The 10,532-nt window shown below is 42.0% G+C and overlaps 1 protein-coding gene across 1 annotated transcript in view; it reads left to right on the top strand.

The window, feature by feature from the left end:
* Positions 1-398: 398 nt before the first annotated feature.
* FRMD5 (FERM domain containing 5) overlaps positions 399-10,532 on the top strand; it is a 335,923-nt gene continuing 325,789 nt past the window's right edge. Inside the window, exon 1 of the mRNA XM_053928878.1 lies at positions 399-460. The gene's annotated coding sequence lies outside the window, so the exon portion shown is untranslated. The remainder of the gene's footprint in view (positions 461-10,532) is intronic.

The following is a 10,532-nucleotide window of genomic DNA, read 5'->3' as shown; positions in this document are numbered from 1 at the left end:
TGATTTGTTGTTCCACATATTTATTTGTCATTGATTGATTCTTCTATGTACCCTGACCCAGGATCAAACCCACAACCTTGGTGTATCTGGACAATGCTCTAACCAACTGAACTACCCATCCAGAGCCATTGTTCACATTTTTTAATCTTTTTTTTCTTTTCTTCTTCATTTTAAAGAAGATCCTTTAAGAATTCATGTGATACTGGTTTGTTGGTGATGAACTCCTTTAGCTTTTTCTTGTCTGGAAAGATCCTTATATGTCCTTCCCTCTAAATGATAGCTTTGCTGGTTAGACTAATCTTGGTTGTAGGTTCTTACTTTTCTTTTCTCTTTTAAAGATTTTTTTTTTTTTTTTTTTTTTTTAGAGAGAGAGAAAAGAAGGGAGAAAGAGAGGGAGAGAAACATCAATGTGTGGTTGCCTCTCAAACACCCTCTACTGGGGACCTGGCCCACAACCCAGGTATGTGCCCTGACTAGGAATCAAACTGGTGAACCTTTGGTTTGCAGACCGGCACTCAATCCACTGAACCACACCAGTGAAAGCAACGCACTTATTTTTCATTGCTTTGAATATTTCGTGCCAACCATTTCTGTCTTGCAATGGTTCTGTTGAGAAATCAGCTGACAGTCTTATGGGCGCTCTCTGGTAGGTAACTAATTGCTTTTTCTTGCTTCTAAGATTCTTTCTTTGTCTTTAACCTTTTGTGTTTTAATTATAATGTATCTTGGTGTGGGTCCCTTTGGGTTCATCTTATTTGGGATTCTATGAGCTTCCTGGACTTTTATGTGTATTATCTTCACCAGGTTAGGGAAATTTTCCATCATTTTTAAAAACTGAGAGGAAGGGAGGGAGAGAAAGAGAGAGATTTGTTGTTCCATTTATTTATTCATTCATTAGTCGTTTCTTATATGTGCCCTGACTGGATATTAAATCCACAACTTTGGTTTATCAGGATGACGCTCTAATCAATTGGGCTACCCAGGCAGTGCTCTTTATTATTTTTTTAAAGATTTTATTTAGGAGAACCAAGATGGCGGCGTAGGTAGACACACTGCGCCTCCTCGCGCGGCCAGAACTGACAGAGAATCGAACAGCAAGGGGGACCAACACCAAGGAAATAGAAAATAAACATTCATCCAGACTGGTAGGAGGGGCGGAGATGGGCACCGGGGTGGAGAGGACTCGCGTGGCTGTGGCGGGACTGAGACTGGCGGAGTGTGGGACAAATGGCTCAGGCAGTCTGAGCACTAGCAGACCCTGAGGCCCCACATTTGCACAGATAAACCCAGAGGGCTGGACTCAGAGTGGCGGAGAGCGGGGCAGGCAGAGCAGCGGGTAGCACCCCGGGTCACCACATTCGCCCACAGATAAACCGGACAAACGGCGGGGAGCGAAGCAGACCGTGCAACCCAGGGCTCCAGCTCGGGGAAATAAAGCCTCAAACCTTTGATTGAAAGCGCCCCTGGGGGTTGGGGCGGCAGCAGGAGAGACTCCCAGCTTCACAGGAGAGGTTGTTGGAGAGACCCACAGGGGCCTAGAGTGTGCACAGGCCCACTTACTCGGGAACCAGCACCAGAGTGGCCCAGTTTGATTGTGGGTAGTGGAGTAAAAGATTGAAATCCGGAGGACAGTGAGGCGGGCGCCATTACTCCCACTCGGCCCCTCCCCCATGTACAGCGTCACAGCACAGCAACCAGCATTACCCCGCCCTAGTGAACACCTAAGGCTCCGCCCCTTAAAGTAACAGACGCGCCAAGACAAAAAAAAAAAAAAAAGGCCCAAATGACAGAACACTTCAAAGCTCCAGAAAAAATACAACTAAGTGAGGAAGAGATAGCCAACCTATCGGATACACAGTTCAAAGCATTGGTTATCAATATGCTCACAGACTTGGTTGAATCTATTCGAAAAACAGATGAAAAAATGAAGCCTATGCTAAGAGAAACAAAGGAAAATGTACAGGGAACCAATAGTGATGAGAAGGAAACTGGGACTCAAATCAATGGTGTGGACCAGAAGGAAGAAACAAACATCCAACCAGAAAAGAATGAAGAAACAAGAACTTGGAAAAATGAGGAGAGGCTTAGGAACCTCCAGGACACCTTGAAACGTTCCAACATCCGAATTATAGGGGTGCCAGAAGGAGAAGAGGAAGAACAAAAAATTGAAAACTTATTTGGACAAATAATGAAGGAGAACTTCCCTAATCTGGCAAAGGAAATAGACTTCCGGGAAGTCCAGGAAGCTCAGAGAGTCCCAAAGAAGCTGGACCCAAGGAGGAACACAACAAGGCACATCATAATTACATTACCCAAGATTAAACGCAAGGACCTACATCCAAGATTACTGTATCCAGCAAAGCTATCACTTAGAATGGAAGGGAAGATAAAGTGCTTCTCAGATAAGGTCAAGTTAAAGAAGTTCATCATCACCAAGCCCTTATTATATGAAATGTTAAAGGGAGTTACCTAAGAAAAAGAAGATCAAAAATAGGAACAGTAAAAATGACAGCAAACTCACAGTTATTAACGGCCACACATAAAACAAAAACGAGAGCAAACTAGGCAAACAACTAGAACATGAGGGTTGTCATTAAGGGAGTGGGAGGGGGAGAGGGGGGGAAAGGTACAGAGAATAAGTAGCATAGATGATAGGTGGAAAATAGACAGGGGGAGGGTAAAAATAGTGTAGGAAATGTAGAAGCCAAAGAACTTATAAGTATGACCTATGGACATGAACTATAGGGGGGGAATGTGGGAGGGAGGGGGGTGGGCAGCATGGAGTGGAGTGGGGGGGGAATGGGACAACTGTAATAGCATAATCAATAAATATATTTTTAAAAAAAGATTTTATTTATTTATTTTTAGAGAGAGGGGGAGGGAGGGATGAATAGAGGGGGAGAAATATTGATTGGTTGCCTCTCATAGGCTCCCTGAACGGGAACTGAATCCAGGCATGTGCTCTGACTAGGATTCAAATAAGTGACCTTTTGCTTTGTGGGACAATGCCCAAACAACTGAGCCATACTAGTCAGTGCCCCTTCATTATTTTTTTAATATAGGCTTTCAATTTCTTGTTCTCCCTATTCTCCTTTGGCACCCCATGATGCAAGTGTTGGAATGCTTGAAGTTGTCCCAGAGGCTCCTTACTTACACTATCTTCATTTTTTTGAATTGTTTTTTTCTTTTGCTATTCTAATTGGGTGTTTTCTGCTTCTTTATTCTCTAAATCCCTCATTTGATTCTCCATTTTATTAACTGTACTGTTGATTCCCTGTAAATTATTCTTCATTTCAGTTAGTATATCCTTCGTTTCTGACTGGTCCTTTTTTATGTTGTTGCAGTTCTCATTAAGTTCATTGAGTATCCTTATAACCAATGTTTTGACCTTTGCATCTAGTAAATTGCTTATCTCCATTTTATTTAGTTCTTTTTTCTGGAGTTTTGTTCTGTTTTTTCATTTGGGATGTGTTTATTGCCTCCTAATTTTGGCAGCTTCCCTGTTTGTTTCCATGTATAAGCTACTACATCTCCTTGGCCTGGTAGAGTAGCTTAATGTAGTAGGTGTGCAGTGACACAGCCTTTCCATTCACCAGAACTGGGTACTCCAGGTGTGCCACTCTTTTTGTAGTTGAGCCTTGATTACTGTTGGCACCTCAATGGGAGGGTGTTTTGCAGTCTGTCAAGGCCTGGCAGGTCCACTCTGGATTTGGGCAGACAGAAGAAAAGTCTTGGAGCTTTGGGGGTGCTTGACATGCCTTTAGTCAAGGGTGGGTGATCCACACACTCTGCAAGCTGTGTGTCCCCAACAGGAAGCCCCTATCCCCTTTTATATGACATTCAGACAAAGCCAGCAGGAAGCCAGGATATTGTATAACACAGCATGATTCTGCGCATGCAAGCCCACTCAATGTTATGGGAACCGTTTATCAGACCCAGTCTCAAGGCTATGATAACACTACTTATCAGGCCCATTGTCAAGGTTATGGGAAACTGTTTCCCTTAGTTGCCCAGACATCTGGGTAAGGAAGCCAGGCTGCCTCCATTTACCCTATAGAGGAATTTACCCAAGGAAGACTGACTGCAAGGACTGGCTGCAACTTCTGTGAGGATCAGCTGAGCAGTGGCCAGCCCTACAGAGCAGGACTTACCTCAGTGGGACTCTGGTGCCCACTGAGTTTACCCCTTGAGTGTGTCACTTGTGGAGGTCACTAGGTGGTACTTTGATGTGATCTAAAATTTTCTATTGGGTACAATGGCTCTGGGGCCTCCCAGGATGTGCAGACCAAGGTTAGCTGCTGCCTATTTTCTGCCCTGGGACACCCAACGTGAGTTGCAAAGCAATCTACAGATGGCTGCTACTTGTGCTGGGCTTGGAGGTGCCCAAGAGAATCCATGCTGTGAACCAAGCCCAGCTACTACTAATGCCAGATCTGAGGCCACTTAGTGAGAGGTACAGGGCTTGTTTAGGCTACATGATGCTTGCTTGAGAGATTTTAGGAAAGTCTGAAGCATGAGTTAGAACAGGTCATTTGTTTGGAAAAACCACTGGAAACAGCTTGGATGAGCCCACAGGAAGGTGGAGTGGGGTCTCAGGGAATCACTTAGGTAGGGCAAACAGTGATAGCCAGGTTGATGGAGACTCGGGTATGGTGCCTGCCTGCTCTGGGTGGGGAGGGCTCAGAAAAGAAACAGTGGACTCTGCCAGCACTTCTGTCTGGGAGAAAGCTGCCTCTCCAGGCCTTGCCTTGATGTCAGACACTTCAGTTCCTCCCTGTATGTCCTGGTGCCCTTCAAGCTACTGCTCCAGCTCTGGAACACAGAGGGAGTCAGTCTGAGTAAGTCTGTGCTTGGTCTTTTAAGAGGAACTGCCGGGAAATCCAGAAGCCCTCCATCTCACTCATCCTTAACTCCCACTGGTTTCTACACACAGAAGTCATGGGGACTTCTCTTCCCAGCACTGGAAACTTGGGCTGGAGGACCTGCTGTGGGGTTGGGACCCCTTGCTCCTCAGGGGGAAACCTCCACAGCTTACACATCCCTTCTAACTTTTATGTACCACAGGTGAGACCAGCCTGTTTCATGTCTCCACCCCTCCTACCAGTCTCAGTTTGGCTTCTGCCTTAAATCCCTAGTTTAGGACTTTCATTCAGCTAAATTTTAGTCAGTTCTGAATGATGGTTGTTCTGTGGTTTAGTTGTATTTTTGATGTGGTAATGGGCAGAAGGAAGTAGCACATTTACCTACACCACCATCTTCTAGCAGACCCTTTTTATTTTATTTTTATTTTATAGGTTTCAGGTGTACAATTCTATAATATATCATTTGTATTTTGTATTATGCATTCACCACCCCGAGTGGTGAACTCATTTAACACCCATTTACCCTCTTCTAGCCACTCCCACCCCTCTTTCCCTCTGGTAATCACCATACTATTGTATCAGACCCTTTTCAAAACAGCAATTTTTTTGTAAAAAAATTCAAGATAGGCACTTCCAGTGAAGATGGGAATGTACTGTATTTTTCGGATTATAAGACGCACTGGACCATAAGACACACCTAGGTTTTAGAGGAAAATAGGAAAAAAAAACCCCTGCTCCACCACCACCCCCACCCACTGTGAGCCAGGTAAGCTACATTCGGACTATAAGATGCACCCCATTTTGCTCCCAAATTTGGGGGGGGTGCATCTTATAGTCCCCAAAATACAGTAGATAAACTCAGTATTCTCCCTCTTTTACAACCACATCAAAATTACAATTAAACTACAGAATAATCATCATTCAAAACTGCCTGAGATGTGGCCGGATGGAAGTCCTATATACGGTAAAAGAAGGCTGGTGAAATTATAATGGAAAGAGATACTAGAGCAATAATTAAAATTTGTGCTGTAAAATTGAACTCCCACATTTTACTAATATGGAAACAGATTCAAATGATTAAGTTTACACAGCTAGTTAGAGGCGGAGCCAGGATAACTTTAAATGATGTAAACAAAGGATATTTTTAAATAGCCTAAATATTGTTTTTACTCTTTGAAATTTATTTGTTATAGGACTAAGCTTGTAAATTAAGATTCATTTATGAAACAACAATTCAAACAATGCACAATGATAAAATGGGAAAAGGAAATCTGTGACCCCATTCCAATCCGCACTATCAAATGTTACTTTTTAAAAATTATTTCTGCCACAGTGTATAACCATTGTTTTCCACAAGGCAGCAGTATTGCTTACTCTTCAACAATCTCCCCAAAGCTGATCATTTCCCTGATTGTCAAAAGTGGGCGATGAAGACTCAGGTTTCCCCAGAAACACAATCAGTCCCTGGTACTGAAATGTCAGGTTCACGAGGAAAAAGAGAAATGAATAGAGAGCTGCACTAGACAGATCTTTATCTGTGTGCAGAAACAGGAAGAGATCAGGGCCTGAGATATCCAATGGTAGCACAGGGCTAGGTGCTGCCTGGAAACCTTCTATCAATTGACTATCTCTGCAGAGGTATTGTTCAGTTTTTGTGAAAATGTGCATCCAATTCTGTCATGCACAAAATTTTCCCTTTACAATAAACTAGTCTGAGAACATAGGGCTTCCAGTCAAGGGCTTCCATGGCATCCCTTATGACTCCAGGAGTCTTTAGGCTACTAGAAAGAGTACTGATCTTTTGGTAGTACCCTTCTGCAACAAGAGTTGGGGAGATCATGTTTGAGTTTCCCAAACCTGGTAGATTTCCATCCAGGAACTGGCGATAAAGAACACAGGTGCTTCAGTTTTCATCATTAAATTCTAGAGACATATGGATGAGGAAAAATAATTTTTGGACTTTCTCTGTGATCATGTATCTACTAGAAGAAAAAGTTTGTTGCTGGTGACATCTTTGGGATCATGAGAGAAGGATCTTTCTCTGTGCCATACAGGAATAGGTTTCTCCATGACTTAGGAGAGCACAGAACTGAAGAGAGTTATAAAATGATATCATCTCAGAAAGAAAAACTCCTTTAATCTCCTCAAAGCCTTGAGATTGTTCCATCAGGGATAGGAAAAGGGACAAAGAATGGGCTGTGAGAGAAAAGAGTTATGGGAGTGTCATATCACTGAGAAGGAAGCCCTATCCCGAAGGTAAATCCAGAAAAACCAAAGAGAAAGAGGTATGTGGGAAGCAAGTTACAGAATTTGTAAGATAAAGCCCTAATAACTACAAACCTATAGTGATCTATATTGGGATCCTTTGGAGCAAAGGGTTTATTCTCCAACATAGAACACGGAGCAAGAACAAAGAATCTAGTTTTTATTTTTTCTTAATCAAAGGCTTTGTGAAACCTTCCAAGCTCTTACACCAAGAGTTGTTTTGCAACTAACCAATGGGACTTGCTGTGCCTAATTGAAGCAGGAAACAAAAGAGGCATCATATTAATACTTTGGGTCATAATGTCAGTTAAAGTTAAATCCTTACTTTCCCTAAACGTTATTTCTTTTAAGGCCCCCTAGTTATTTCTAAATGATATGCTTGATTACAACTGGGAAGTTACACTTGTATGTGTGTTTTTGTACACTGTATCCAAACGTCATGCTAGATCAAAGCACTTGGCAATGTGTCCAGTCATCATGGTTTATCACGGGAAATCCTGACCATTTCCTTCATGGGGCTTGGAAATATAACGCTGTCCTGGCAGAAATTTTATTGATAAACAATGAAACAGAATGCTGACCTGCATTTTCTGGGTTTGAAGCTAAAATAAATTTTGCACAGAGTGTATAATGGAGTTAATGAGTACTCCCAAACCTCAAACTGGAAATACGAAACCTGACCGAAAGCCATTGAGGAGCCCTGTCCAGGTAGCTCAGTTGGTTAGAGCATTATCCTGATAGGCCATGGTTGCTGGTTCCATTTCTGGTCAGGACATATACAAGAATCAACCAATGAATGCATATATAAGTGGAACAACAGATCTCTCTCTCTCTCTTAAATCAATTTTTTAAAAAGCCAATGAGGAAAGCCTGATGTGGTCCAAGAGACTATTAGGAGAGTCCACTAAAAGGATTCTTGTTAATAATGTAAATGGGATGCCATGCTCATTAATACAGGGTTAATAAAACCATGAGACAATATTTTTAAATGCCCACTGAGTTCTCTTAATTTCACCTTAATTCAAGTGAGAGATAGGTGTAAAAACCAGAAAGGGGTAGCACTGCCAATGCCTCGTCATGTCCTTCTTGCCCTGAAGGCAGGTGCACAGTGACCGAGAAAGAGACTCTTAGCGTTCAATAGGAACGTGTGTGTCTCTTAATGTCTGAGAAGACTACCTGCTTCATAGATTGGTCATCCATATCTGCTTCCTCATCTTGTAGGAGGATCACGCTTACCTGTCCTGCTGAGCTCAGGTGTCACCATGGGACTTGCTCTGGCCACTGAAATGTGAGCAGAAGCTCTGGGGGGGCTCCTCTGGCATACATTTTAAGAGCCAGAGCACACTTTTTCATGTTTCCTTTTTCCCCTGCCATGGTTACCAGTAACATTCCAGATGGAAGTTGCTCTGGCGGTCTGAGTGCTGGAGTAAAGATCGTGGTACAGGGCAGGACTCCTTTGCTGACCCCCAATGCACGTGTTGTACAAGCAAGATGTAAACTTTTGTTATTATAAGCCACTAAGATTTTAGGTTGTTTGTCATTACAGCACAACCTAGCCCATCCAAGTTGACTGACTGTTCAGTCTACAACATATATTCTCAATGGAAATACATAATGTCACTCCCAAGGGGGCAAAAATGGCTCTTGGAGGGCAGAAGAGCCTTTCTTCTTTTATGTATAAAGCACAGATACACATACAGAACAGAGTAGATATACAGTATATCTGTGGTATTAAATTTTCATGGGGGAGAGAACTAGAAAAAAAAGTCTAAAACTGCTCATTAGGAGGCAGTAATGAAATAAAGATTGAAAAACACAGGCTATAAGGCAAAAAGTAATAATCAGATTATCTTCATAAAGTCTAATTCAAGCATTCCCAACTCTGGTGTTCCCTTTAAATCTCCCGAAAAGTTTTTTTTAAAACATTGATATCCAAATCTGCTTCTCCTAAATCCATACATTGGAGTTTTTTGTTTGTTTTTTAAAAGGCTCCCAGGAAATTCTAATTTGCAGACAGGGTTAAGAACCACTGGAACATACAACATTTTCAAAGACAAAGCTGCACTGCTCTCCCTGGGGGGAGGTGCTACACAAACAGCGCACTGGAAATGGTTGGCATGGAGCACAACTCATTGCTATTTCAAATGGGCTATTCTGGCCTCCCACCAGGTAACGAAAGGCTGGATTCATTAAGAGACAGCAATGTCCGGTTTCTGTATTTTATTTCTCCCATTTTATGACACACTATTTGAATGCAGAGGGTCCTTTATGACTCATTTGGAAAACGTAAGAAGGGGAAAAAAATGGCTGTAGTTATTTCTGGACTAGTACCCACAGTCAGCATTTTCTACACATATGCAATGTGGAAATCATCTCTGTCTTCAGCTCCTGAAATTCTAAGTTCTTACTGAAGGAGTTTAACAAACTACTCAGCATAGGATCTTCTATATCCTCCATATGTAGGGAAACTCTAGGTGCCAGAGGGAGACTTTCACACAGATTGTGAAAATTAAAAATTAAATTAAAAAAATTAAAACTAAGAACATTAAGAACTGTCTCATTAGAATGGAAAGGAGCCTTGGTCTGGGCTAAAGGACAGTGGCATAGGATTGTCGAGGCTGAATTCAGTTACTAGATGGACCATCGCTTATTCTTTCCTGAAATGTCACTTGGAATTAACAATGATATGGCTGAATTTTTAATGAAGTGACTGGAGAGTCAAAATTATAATGCGTTAATTAACAAGGCTATTACTTTATATTTTCCTTTTATACATGTTCACAGTAGATGACATTTACATGGGTCTCATTTATTTGGAGGTTCTCACTAAAAGGTGTAGATTGGCTTTCGTGATGTTACATTGGGTCACAGAGCATGTAGCCTGGGGACAAGGGTGGAGATATTTGCAGGCATTACTTGTGAAATTTCTTGAAGCATGAAAATGAAATTTCTAGGAAATCCTCCATGAGAAGGAGAGAGTAAACTTCAAATGTACAAGTTGACAAAAGCTAACAACTAGCTTGTCAACACTGATGATTTTGGCAGGTGCAGAAATGAGAAAATCACGTGTTTAAGGTTATCAGTAGAGATAGGGTTTACTTGAGATTCAGAGATAGATAAAATGTGGATCTAAGAAGGTTTAATTGCTAAAATATCTGTAGTTTATTATCATCTAATCCCAAAGAATGGCAACAATGTGTTATAATGAGTCCTTTCTGAATACCTTCTGGCCACACTTACTAAAGGGGCAGAACAGCTCACTGTCCATTTGATGCTGCTCCCCTAGCCACAGCTGATTGAATGAGAGGAAGATACCTGACCTAAGCTGAGCTAATCACATTCTATCTCCTGGATAGTTGGAATAGGGATGCAGAGTCTCTGGTTACTGGAGCTAATAGGTAATGC

This window comes from Desmodus rotundus, chromosome 7 (genome assembly GCF_022682495.2).
Source record: "Desmodus rotundus isolate HL8 chromosome 7, HLdesRot8A.1, whole genome shotgun sequence".
Taxonomy (NCBI): Eukaryota; Metazoa; Chordata; class Mammalia; order Chiroptera; family Phyllostomidae; genus Desmodus; species Desmodus rotundus.
The sequence above is the reverse complement of the archived record's forward strand: the minus strand, read 5'-3'. Positions and strand labels throughout refer to the sequence as shown.